The sequence below is a fragment of the Ictidomys tridecemlineatus genome, chromosome 6, assembly GCF_052094955.1.
Source record: "Ictidomys tridecemlineatus isolate mIctTri1 chromosome 6, mIctTri1.hap1, whole genome shotgun sequence".
Lineage (NCBI taxonomy): Eukaryota > Metazoa > Chordata > Mammalia > Rodentia > Sciuridae > Ictidomys > Ictidomys tridecemlineatus.
The window spans coordinates 154688404-154699411 of record NC_135482.1 but is presented as its reverse complement, the minus strand read 5'-3'; positions in this window follow the sequence as shown (position 1 = coordinate 154699411).

Here is an 11008-nt window from a genome sequence, read left to right as displayed (position 1 = left end):
ACTGAGCATAGAGACAGGTATGGCCTTCAAAATGCAGCAAGATATGAAGATAAAGACATGTATGCCATGTGAGATATAGGTTAAAAACAGTGATGTTATATTTAATCTGGCTTAAGGCAATTTTCCAGATGAGTGCTTCTTGGTGAGTACACAGTATGACCTCTGAAGATTCGGGAGAGAAGGCAGGAAGCTGAGGTAACCCTAGCAATCAGCTTCTTATTCGAACTGCAACAGAGGCATTTGCCTGAAAATTCACTTCAGATCCTCCTTCCCCCTGGACCTGGTGAATCAGCTGGCAGTGGCTGCCTGCAGGAAATTTCCCTGCTGAGACGGTGGACCCACTCAGGGACTCAGACACAGGTTGACTGCAATGCAGTTACACAATGGAAATTTTAGTCCCAGATTTATCAGCTAGTGCCTATTTGAAATATGTATATATGTATGTGTGGGTAGATATAAATAAATATATGCACATATATTTATATAATCTTTTTTGTGGTGTGATTTACACATGGTAAAATTTGCCAATTTTAAGTGTACAAGTCAATGAGTTTTGACAAATGTATGGTTATGTAAAGTCTACCACAATTAGAGAAAAAAGACATTTTTATCATACGTAAAAAAAAAAAAAAAAGTTTTCTCATGCCCTTTCACAGTTAATTCCTAATGCCTGCCCTCCAGCATCTGGTAACCACTGATGTGGTTTTGCTTTTTCTAGACGGCCACATATATGGAATAACAGTGTGTAGTTTTTTGAGTCTGGCTTCTTCAGTTTTCATTTTGAAGAAAACCAGTGGATTCGAATCACCCCGTAGGGTAACTGGGCATTATCAAGAAGCCCTTGAGGCTTCCTGCATTTTTAATTATTTTTCTTAGGGTTGGACAGGAGATTGTGAAGCCCTGTAGTAACCTGCAGGTGTTCCCTGGTGGCCTGGAGTTACCATTACAGGGGAGGGGATCTGGATCTTGGCATCAGTCAAACCTACCTGGCAGCACTCTCAAAGCATGAATGCTTCCTTGCTACTAGCTATGTTCAAGGTTTGTTCTCCAATTCTTTACCTCATCCCTGTCCAGGTGAGTCCTGATATTAATTAATGATGCAAGGAAGGAGTGGTTGTGAGTGCAGGATTCAGAGTCACGCAAAACTGGGTTTGACTTTTCCTATTGTATGGTTATGAGCAGATACACTTAACTTTTCTGAGACCCAACTTTTCTGAGTCACTTTTCTGAGACTTTTCTGTTTTTATTTTTTTCTTTTCTTCTGTAAGTTAGAACAAAACCACCTCACTCAGAGTCCAATTGGGTGAATTAAATAATATTAAGTATATAGTGTCTAGTAAAATTTTTTTGGGCACATGTTCATCCCTCAGAGTTATCATTCCCATTTCAAATTTTAGGTTCAGAGGGATTATTGGGTTGACAAGGAATAAAGATAATTGCAACTGGAGTTTACATTTCCCCCATAAGGGTTGTTGCACTAGAGACTCCTCAAAGAAGACTGAAAGAATTCCAAAGAAACCTCCTCTCTTTGTCTTCACCTTCGGATGGGTCTGTCTTCACCTTGCTATGCTCTGACTCCAAAACAGAGACCAACAGGAGCAGCCGAGCCTGCTGTCCTTCTCCTTTCAAGCCTAAGTGAAGGTTTTCATCAAGCTCCATGGTTAAGACTAAAAGGGGTGCATAAATTTTTCTGCTTTTCTCTACTATCAGTCTTCAGACCAGAGATACTTACTTGGTACCCCACTTTCAGTAAAATATATTTACCTCTCAGGGTTTGTTTACATCACTAACCTCTACAGTGTGCTCTTCTCCTTGATTCCTGAACCACTGAAAAGGAAAGCCTGGCAAAGGAGGGACTGAGGGTCACTCTGTGGCCACCTTCAGGATGACAGAGGGAGGGAGGTTCTGGGTCTGAGCCTTTACTCATCTCAAATAGATGTCACCCTACGAAGGGTAATTAGCCTTCTGTGCTCCAGAATGTTCCGGAACAATGAAAGGGTGAATCGTGACACAGCAGAAAAATGAAAGGCAGGCATGTTTCTAAAGCACGATCCTGAGCAGTGGAACAGACCAGCTGGCCTGGCTCATCTGGGAGGGATGCTATTTGAGTTGTCGGTTCAGTTGCCAGGCCCCACATCTGTAGCTTGGGATGCGCCCACTTGTCTCTGAGTCTGCATCTGTTCCTGGAACTCATTCCCGGGGAACAGCTCTTGGAATCAAGGTCCATAGTGAGAAAGAGGACCTTCGATCTATGCAAAGGGGAGACTTTTTCTTGGGTGCCACCCTGGACCTCTTAGAGCAAGGAGTTCTGCTGTGAAGAGTTTCCTAGACCTCAGGCCCCCTGGTGAGGACCTGTTGTGTAGTTGAGAACTTCCAAGTAGCTCGACTGGAGCTTAGTGGATGTGGAAGGTGGCAGAGATTGAGGTTAGACTAAAGGCCAGGGCTTATCTGCCAACTGTCATGTTTGGAGATGAGGTATCCCACCAAAACTCCTGTGTTAATGCAGGAATATTGAGGGGTGAAATTATTGCATTATGAGATCTGTAACTTAATCTGTCCATCCTAATTTAATGGACTGTCTAGGTGGTAACTACAGGAAGGTGGGGCATGGCTAGAGGAGGTGGATCGCTGGAGGCGTGTCCCAGAAGGGTGCATCTTCCCTGCAGCCCCTTTCCCCAGCCTCTCTTTCCTGAAACTGCCATAAGCTGAGCAGCTTTCCTCTGCTGGGCCCTTCCCCTATGATGTGCTGCATCACCTTGGGCCCAGAGCAATGAAACTGACCATCTGTGGTCTGAGACCTCTGAAAGTCATCAGTCCCAAAGAAACGTTTCCTCCTCTAAGTTGTTCTTGTCTGGTATTTTCATCACAGCAATGCAGAAGCTGACCAAAACACCATCTAAGGAATTTGGATTCCTATATTTCCATTTAGGAAACGTATCATGACTCCAAGTATCTCAAATCTCCATTCCTTTCTTTTTAGCTTTATTAAAAAATGTAAATAAAAATTATATATATTCAATGTATACAACTTTGATTACATATACATTGTGAAATGATGGACACAAGTAAGCTAATTGACACACTGATTGCCCCACAGAGGTGCCAAATCTCATTTTTTTTTTTTTTTGGTTGGATCCTGCCAACTCATGCATTCTTTTTGTTTATGGATAATACTTTTTTTAATTTCTAAATTTTAATTATTTATTTTTTTGCAGTGTTGTGGATCCAGGACCTTGCACTTGCTAGGCAAGTGCTCTACCACTGTGCTACACCCCAGATCCCCCCAAAGTTCTTTACATCTGTATTATTGGTGACTTTCTCTCTCACCCTTGGTGGCTGTTGTAAGTCAGGGTTCCAAGTAGGAGATAAAAGCAGAAACAGTCTTAACTGGGGTGCTACTAACTGCTTTAGTAAATATACCTAATTATCTCAGGGGCTTAGCACAGTAGCCTACTTTTTTTTTTCTCCCTTACTTCAATGACCACTGGCTTTACCATTTTGTCTTTGTTGTTGCTTCTAACATTTCCCACATTTCCAACACTTTTTTTTTTTACCCCTTCACATTCAGTCATGGTTTTGTATGGTGTCACTGTGTAGAAGAATGCTTCTTTTCAAAGGTGATCTCTTCCAAGCAGTGATTCAGGAAACCAGGCTCATTCCACCTGTGACTTCCAAGGTCACTGTGCTTGTCTGCACAGAGCAGCTAGAAGGGAAAAAGAGCATGGAGGACCTTACATGGGAGGTTGGTCAGAAAGAGATGCCCAGTGTTTCAGTTCACAATCCATTACCATAGGACCACAGCTAAGCTGTAAGGGAGACTGGGGAAACATACAGTCTTGTGGATACAGAGCAGAACAGAAAACAGGTTGGTAAGCAGCCAGTCAGTCTGCTGCACCATTCTAGGTATTATAAGGAAAAGATTTAACAAGGAGAATAGGGGTCTACAAAATCATTAGAAAGGTTTGAGATGCAGCATCCACAGGCTAGCAGTGAACATTGGGCTTCGAGGTCACACCACTAACTAGAATCCAGAAATCAAGAATCTGAATCTGTGTCTACCATTGATGTCATCCTCACATCTTCAAGCTGGTAACAGATGATGGAACATGGAGTCACGAACATTCATGAACATAGGCAATGAACATTCACCTCTGCTGGTGCCTACTTATCTCCCTGTATCTGCAGAGAGCAAGCCTTCCACCTTCCAAATCTAACATAAGTGATCTCATTGATTGAATCTAAAATGCACCCAGAACTGTATCTGTAAAAAAGAGTTGTAAATAGAGTTTTAATCTTTCTTCCATTGTATTAGGGGAGACGATAAGAGAGATTGAAATTGGTGACAGTGCCAATAGAAAATATCTGACACCACAATCATTATTACTGATGCTCACATTTTGTTTTTGGTGATTGCTTCTTTTAGCTCTGCTTTATTCCCTGGTCATTCATCACTTTCGATGCTCCTCAACTTATTATGATAGTGCTATATCTGGATGAGCCTATTGTTATGTTTAAAATCTCAAGTGGTAAATGCATTGAATACATCTAACCTACCAAACATCACAGCTTAGCAACACAGTACACTGTAGAGGATCAGTTGTTTCCTCTCGTGATCACATGGCTGGTTGGGAGCTGCAGCATGCTGCCATCGCCCAGTATCTTGAGAGAGTATTATACTGAATATCGCTAGCCTGGGAAAAGATCCAAATTCAAAATTTGAAGTATGATTTCTACTGAATTTGAATTGCTTTTGTGCCATCATAAAGTTGAAAAATTGAACATCAAACTCTTTTAACTTGGGGCCATCTGTGCATGTGTTTATATATACATATATATGTGTGTGTAAGTGTGTGTCTGTTATGTGTGTATACACATATGCACAGATTTAATGTTCACACCTCAGTAGAATCTTTGCCTGCTGCCAACACTGTGGGAGAGAGTTTCCCCTCCAACAGCAATGACTCTGAATGAGCTTTCCATGGGGAGCTGACTTTTCCAACTTTAAAGACCCTCTGTCAGACTCCATCAGAGACAAATATTGCCGTGTAGTGAGTCACTCTCAGGTGACCCACCAGTGTCCCAGGAGATGTTCAGGCATCTCAATTCTATTTTTTTGTTTGTTTGTTTGTTTCTTGCTACTTGTAGAACCACCCAGAAACTTTCAGCATTTCCACATTTCCTTATGTTTCCTCTTTTAATCATTTCTGAGCCTGGCTAACCTATGGGGTCATTTGGCCGACAAGCTGCTGTTCTCAGGAGACTTTTGCCCAGAATTCCAAGGTGACATTGCAGTTGGGGACCATCCAAGGCCTTCAACAGTCTTTATCTCTACCTGGAGAGAATCCAGGTAAGTCATGGAAGCATCGTGTGTTTTCAGATGACCCCACATTGGCTTTCTCAGACCCACCCCAGGCAGGGCTGCAGCACAGGGAGCCCCGAAGCCCCACTGAGACCATCAGCTCTGTTCCGTGCCCGAGTGGCAGATTCCCTAGCAGGATCTGAGAAGTCAATGAGTGAAGGCAGAACTGCCCTGGAGAGGAGGAATTCTGGCAGCATAAGCTCAGGGAATTAGTTTGGGAAAGAAAGTTTGTAATAACAGTGTTCTAGTTCCTGCTGAATAAAACATTCAGAGAGCTTTTCTTCTCCCAGCAGAAAAATAAAGTACAGTGCTCTGGTGGTAACAGGATGTTTGTTCTTTTTAAATGTTGTTTTTAATAAAAATCAGACGGTTGCAGTCATCCGACCTTGGCAGTGCTCTCCTTCCTGGTCCTGTACTGGGCATTCTGTGTGTGCCCCTGTGAGAGAATATGTCCCCAGGCTGTGTCACACTTCTCTCATTTAAGCAGATGGGAAAACAGCCATTTGAATGAATGGGGCATGAGCCCAGAGAAGGTACAACCAGCTGCAAACAGACCAGTAAATATGGTTGTTACACATCTGGTAGGTAGTTCTACAGCGAAGCAGCTAATGGGGCTGGTATTTAAATGGCCATTAGACTCTGGATTCCGTGCACCCAATTAAGAAATACCCTGGAAGCTCTCTCTTGGTGTTACTCTGTTGTCATTCGGCTGCAGACTGGGCCAGCAGTAGACCTCTGGTCTGCATGTCTGTCATTCCCTGGAGGGAGAGAAACTTCATTTTTGTCAACAGGAGATAGGAGATTCTAGAGCAGGCTTCTGCATCCACAGGGCATCGCAGAGGCAAGGCGTGCATCCCCAGCGTCTGTCTCTCATTAACCTTGTATCGACAAAGCCTAGGATCAGTTAATCCTAGGGATTCAGTATGCATGAGGGCCAGGTTATTCCCTTTAAACCCCTCCAGCAAACTTAAGAAGGTAGAGGGGCTTTTTCATTATGAAGGGTCCTCACAAGAGAATGGAGTAGCTTCTGATTACCTGGTATAGATCCCAGTGCTGCTGAGAGCCACTCTTGCCTTAGGAATTTGTTCATAGTTAAAATGCAAATATCTTTGGCAGAGAATTTATTCACAGTGGTTTGGATTTTTAAACCTTGCTTGGAAACTTTGAGTGATAGGGAGCCTAAGGATTTTGAGGATGGTGGGCTGTGTGGGCTGTCCACATCTGGACAGTTTAAGGGATAAGAAAGGATACAGACAGCAATGACACACATTTCCTACCTTTGCTGGTCCCTGTCTCCACTGCCACCCTAGGTGGGAGGAGCTCTTGAATTTTCTTCTTGTTTTTCATAGGTATTATTTTAAAACAGCAGTGACATGGACCCTGCTGTCTGAAACTTACTTTCTGGCTAGAGAAGTGATGTATTGGCTTGTGTGGGACAGTTTGGTTTATGCTCAGTGTCCTGATGTATATATTGAATAATAAAGTCACCATATAGTCACCCTAGCCACGGACCCTTCATAGGAGAAGATCATTTGTTTTGTCTCTTTGTTTATCTTTTCACTTTTTTGGTCTTGTTTCAGAGAAGCAGCAAGGAAACCCATGGCTTCTAGTGACATGCAAACACATGAGTCAATTGGGGAAAAAAAAAAAAAACCGAGGCAGATTGAAGAGATATCAGGCTATGCAAAAAATTGTGATTGAAATGGAACACCTGGTTCCTGGGTCCCGATTCCTTCATGGGCCCCCTGATGCTGGCTGAGATTTCCGCTCAACACTGAAGCACCTGCCCTGTGGCAACAGGAAGAGTTTTGGGAAAATGGCTTAGTGAGTCTGGTTATTTATGGCCCAGTGGCCTGAATGGAAAATTTTGGGGACAATATGCTGCAGACTCAGCGATGTGGTCCGGGCATCATGTGAAAGAGGTCAAAGTGGGGGAGGAGGATGCAGTCACATCTGCTCCTAGCTCCAGCTGTCAAACGGAGGCTGATTAAACTCATATTGGGTCCTTCTCTAGGAAAGGGTCTCTTGGAAGTAGGAAAATGTGGACAGACCATGGGCCTTTGCACTGCTATACTGACCTGTTCTTAAACCCCAGGGCGTTTGGAGATATGGAGACACACAGAGACAATCATGATGCGACAGGCACTTGGCATATGGATGTGAGGTGACAGTAAGGCTTAATGCAAACAGATCAGGTTTAGGGGACAATTCGAAGCTGAATTCAAATACTGGAAGCTCCACAATTTATTAGCTGTGTTTACTCATTCAGGCTTCTTAAACTCTGAGTGTCAGTTTTCTCCATATGAAATATAGTAGTTGTGAGGATTCACAGGTAAAATATATTCCCAGTTTTGGCATCTTGTCTAACCCAGAAGATTAGTCACCAGTTTGTTCTCATCCTGTCTTCCAGTTGTAGTGTTAAGAACCTGGTATTAGAGCTGGGGGAGACTGAGGAGAGTAAAACCTACTCTCTTGTGGCTAAGGGAACATGTTCACAGTCAAGGTTTTATTTAGTTTCAATTTTTGTGTTTCTTATGGGCAGCAACTAGTCCTGACTCAACTTATCCAACCTCGTATACCAACAAGTGCTGGTTCCTGGCTCACTAAATGTGTTATTTGCTTTTGCTGCTATTGAATTGAGGAATAAGGGTGTGTGGTTTCCCAGAGGTTGTACCACTCAGTGATGCTTTGGTTCTCTGAAGTTCTGACAGCCATGGGTGTTTTGTTCTTCAAATAACACTGTTGAGGATCTGCTCTTCTGTCTATTTTTTTTTGCTTTCCCAAAGCAGTAGGAGAGTAAGTGACAGGACCCATCCCCTGGAAGAAAGGCCTGCTCTTGGCCTGTTTCTAGTGCGTCATCTCTGTTTGGCCTCGACTCCCGTGTGCTGCGCTGTGAGCAGAATATCAATTGGTGTTCAGGAGGAGCAAGCCAGGCGCCGCCAGCCCTGTGCATGCACTGACAAGGGGGAAATCGTGCTACACACACAGAAAATAGCTTCCTTTTCTCATTTGATAAATTAGCTTAGTGGTCCTTGGGATTATAAACCCTTAGTCCCATAGAAGGTGCTTAAAAAGAGCCGGGGGTGGGGTTCAGAATACAGTGCTTATAGCAGCTCTGAAAGGGAAACCTGGGTAGATGGGCAACCCCTAGAGCACCCTGTTCTCTACCTCCTTTCACCCCAATTTTTCTCCTTATCATCAGCCCCCATTTTGGATGCTTTGTTGTGATCTCATCATTGGCCTGTGATCTCATTTGGGGCTTCTAGTTTGGTGTCCTGCTTTCTAGAGGACAAAAGCCATGCAATATGTTGCATTTCTATTGCTGGGAGTCTCTTAACCTTTTCAGATATAGGTTTATCATCTATGCCGATTTGATCATTCAAACAGAAGTCACCAGAGCTAGAAACATCATCTAGACCCCTTTATTCTATAGATAAGGAAATTGAGACCAGGGAGGGGTAAGTGACTCCTCATGGTCCTCACACAGCTGACCAGTGACTGGGCTGGACCCAGAGCCAGGAGCCCAGATGTGTGTCCTGTCCCCTTTGATTCTGCCTATCAAAGAAACAGACTTGAGGTCTCCAGGGGGAAAAAAAGATCTTCCTCATTTTATTTTATTTTGAAATGAAAAACACATTCTTACTTGTTCTTAACCTATTTGTAAATTCTAACGACAGGTTCTGTGTTAATTACTTAACATAACTTTGTTTACTTAATGAGCTAAATTGTTAACCATGGAAAGCAGTTTTTCTTGACCTTTTATAATCTATATTCCTCCCACTGCAGAGAAGTTCCTATCATTGGTGTTGTGGCACTGCCTTTGAAGGTGAATTTCTTGGCAGAAAACCAGAGTGTAGCTCCTGAAGGTCGTACTTTCCTCTTCTGAGCAGCCCATACTTCCTTAAAAATATAATGTAGAGAAAATAAGAGCACTTTTGAATTAAAAGCACTACACACACATATACTTATCATCCGGGAGACTTAATGTAATAAGCGTAGAAAGACTGGAGTCATTGGATTTGACTTCAGGTTTGACTTCTAGTCTTTCTTACCTAAAGGTGGCTTTGAGCAAATAACCTTTCTAAGTCTTTGTTTCCTTATCTGTAAAATGGGTGTGATCATTGTTTCTATTTTTTTTTTTGAGTGGGGTGATAGACCTGTAAAGTTTGTAGTATCTTACCCAAAATACAGTAAGTCTTTAAGAAAAGTTTATTATGATGATTATTGTTAATACATTCTTACCAGAGAAAAACTTTTAAAGTTCATAGAAGCATGAAGAAGGAAACAAAATCTGCCTCAGTTCCATCCCTCGGACACCACTCCTCTTCCTATGGTGGACAGACTGACGGAAGATAAAACCATATATGCATATTATATCATGGTATCCTAATGTTTTAGTCAGTTTTTTTTTTTTTTTTTTTTTTTTACTGCTGTGACTGAAAGATCCAACCAGCACAACTGTAGAGGAAGAAAAGTTTACTTGAAGGCTCATGGTTTCAGAGGTCTTAGTCCTTAGAAGGTCATTTCCATTTCTTTGGGCTCCAGGCTGAACACCAGGGAGGGAGAGTGTGGCTGAGGGAAGCAGCTCATAGGGTTTCCAGGAAGCAGAGAGACTGCACTCACCACATACAAACATACACACCAACGCCATGCCCTAATTCTCACCTCCTCCAGCCACACCCTATCACTTCAGTTGCCACTCAATGAATCCCTCTCACGGGATTAAATCACTGGATTGGGTTAAGACTCTTACAACCCCATCATTTCTCCTCTGAACCTTCTTGCATTGTTTTACACGTGAGCTTTTGGGGGACACCACATCTAAACCATAAGGCCTGATGTAGGCTTAATTTAGTAGATTGCTATATTAAATTGATCAGGATCTTAAGCCACTTTTGCCAAGTTGCTTTGCAAAAAAAACCCCCCAAAAAACAGCAGCTCTTTTATTTTGGAAAGCTCATTCTCTGAAGCTGCATGCAACAAGGTTTCCCACTGGGATGTTTTTGTGAAAGGAGTAGTCAAATTCCTAATTAACCTCCTTGGTCAATTTCCTCCTCCTTCTGCTCTAGGGCTGCATATGACACATTTGGGAATGTCCCTGATTTAGGGATGCTTTGGAATCTCCAAAGGAGACCCTGTGTGTGCTGGTAAGAGTTACTGGAGCCCCAGCTTGATCTCAGCTACTCGAATCTGAAGTCTTCAGGCTCGTGCAATGGCCTCCTGCATCCTGCCCATCTTTAAAATCTTTCAAAGTAGTCCAGCCCAGGAATTCTTTGCTTAGTTTGTATGGATAAATCCATCCTTTTCTGGAAAGCGACTGCTTAAGTCAATCCTCAAATCTTTGACCAGTTTGGCTCTGGTGAGCAAAGGTCTCAGACATGTCCTCTCTCCGTAGTGGGGGGTTATGATGAGTCCAGGGGTGCTTGGCTGATGTCCTCTCTGGGTCTGGTACAGAGAATGCTTGCTACATAGCTGGGATACTGTTGAGTTTCTCAAGTTTCTCCTCCTTGGATTCAGAATCTTTATCTTTTGGGAATCGTCCTTTCTATTCTAATGTTGCTACCCTGAATTCAGGGCTTCTATTTATTCTTCATGTCTGGAATGCTGGATGCTTACTTACTTGATCTCCCTGCTGCCAACTTCTTACTG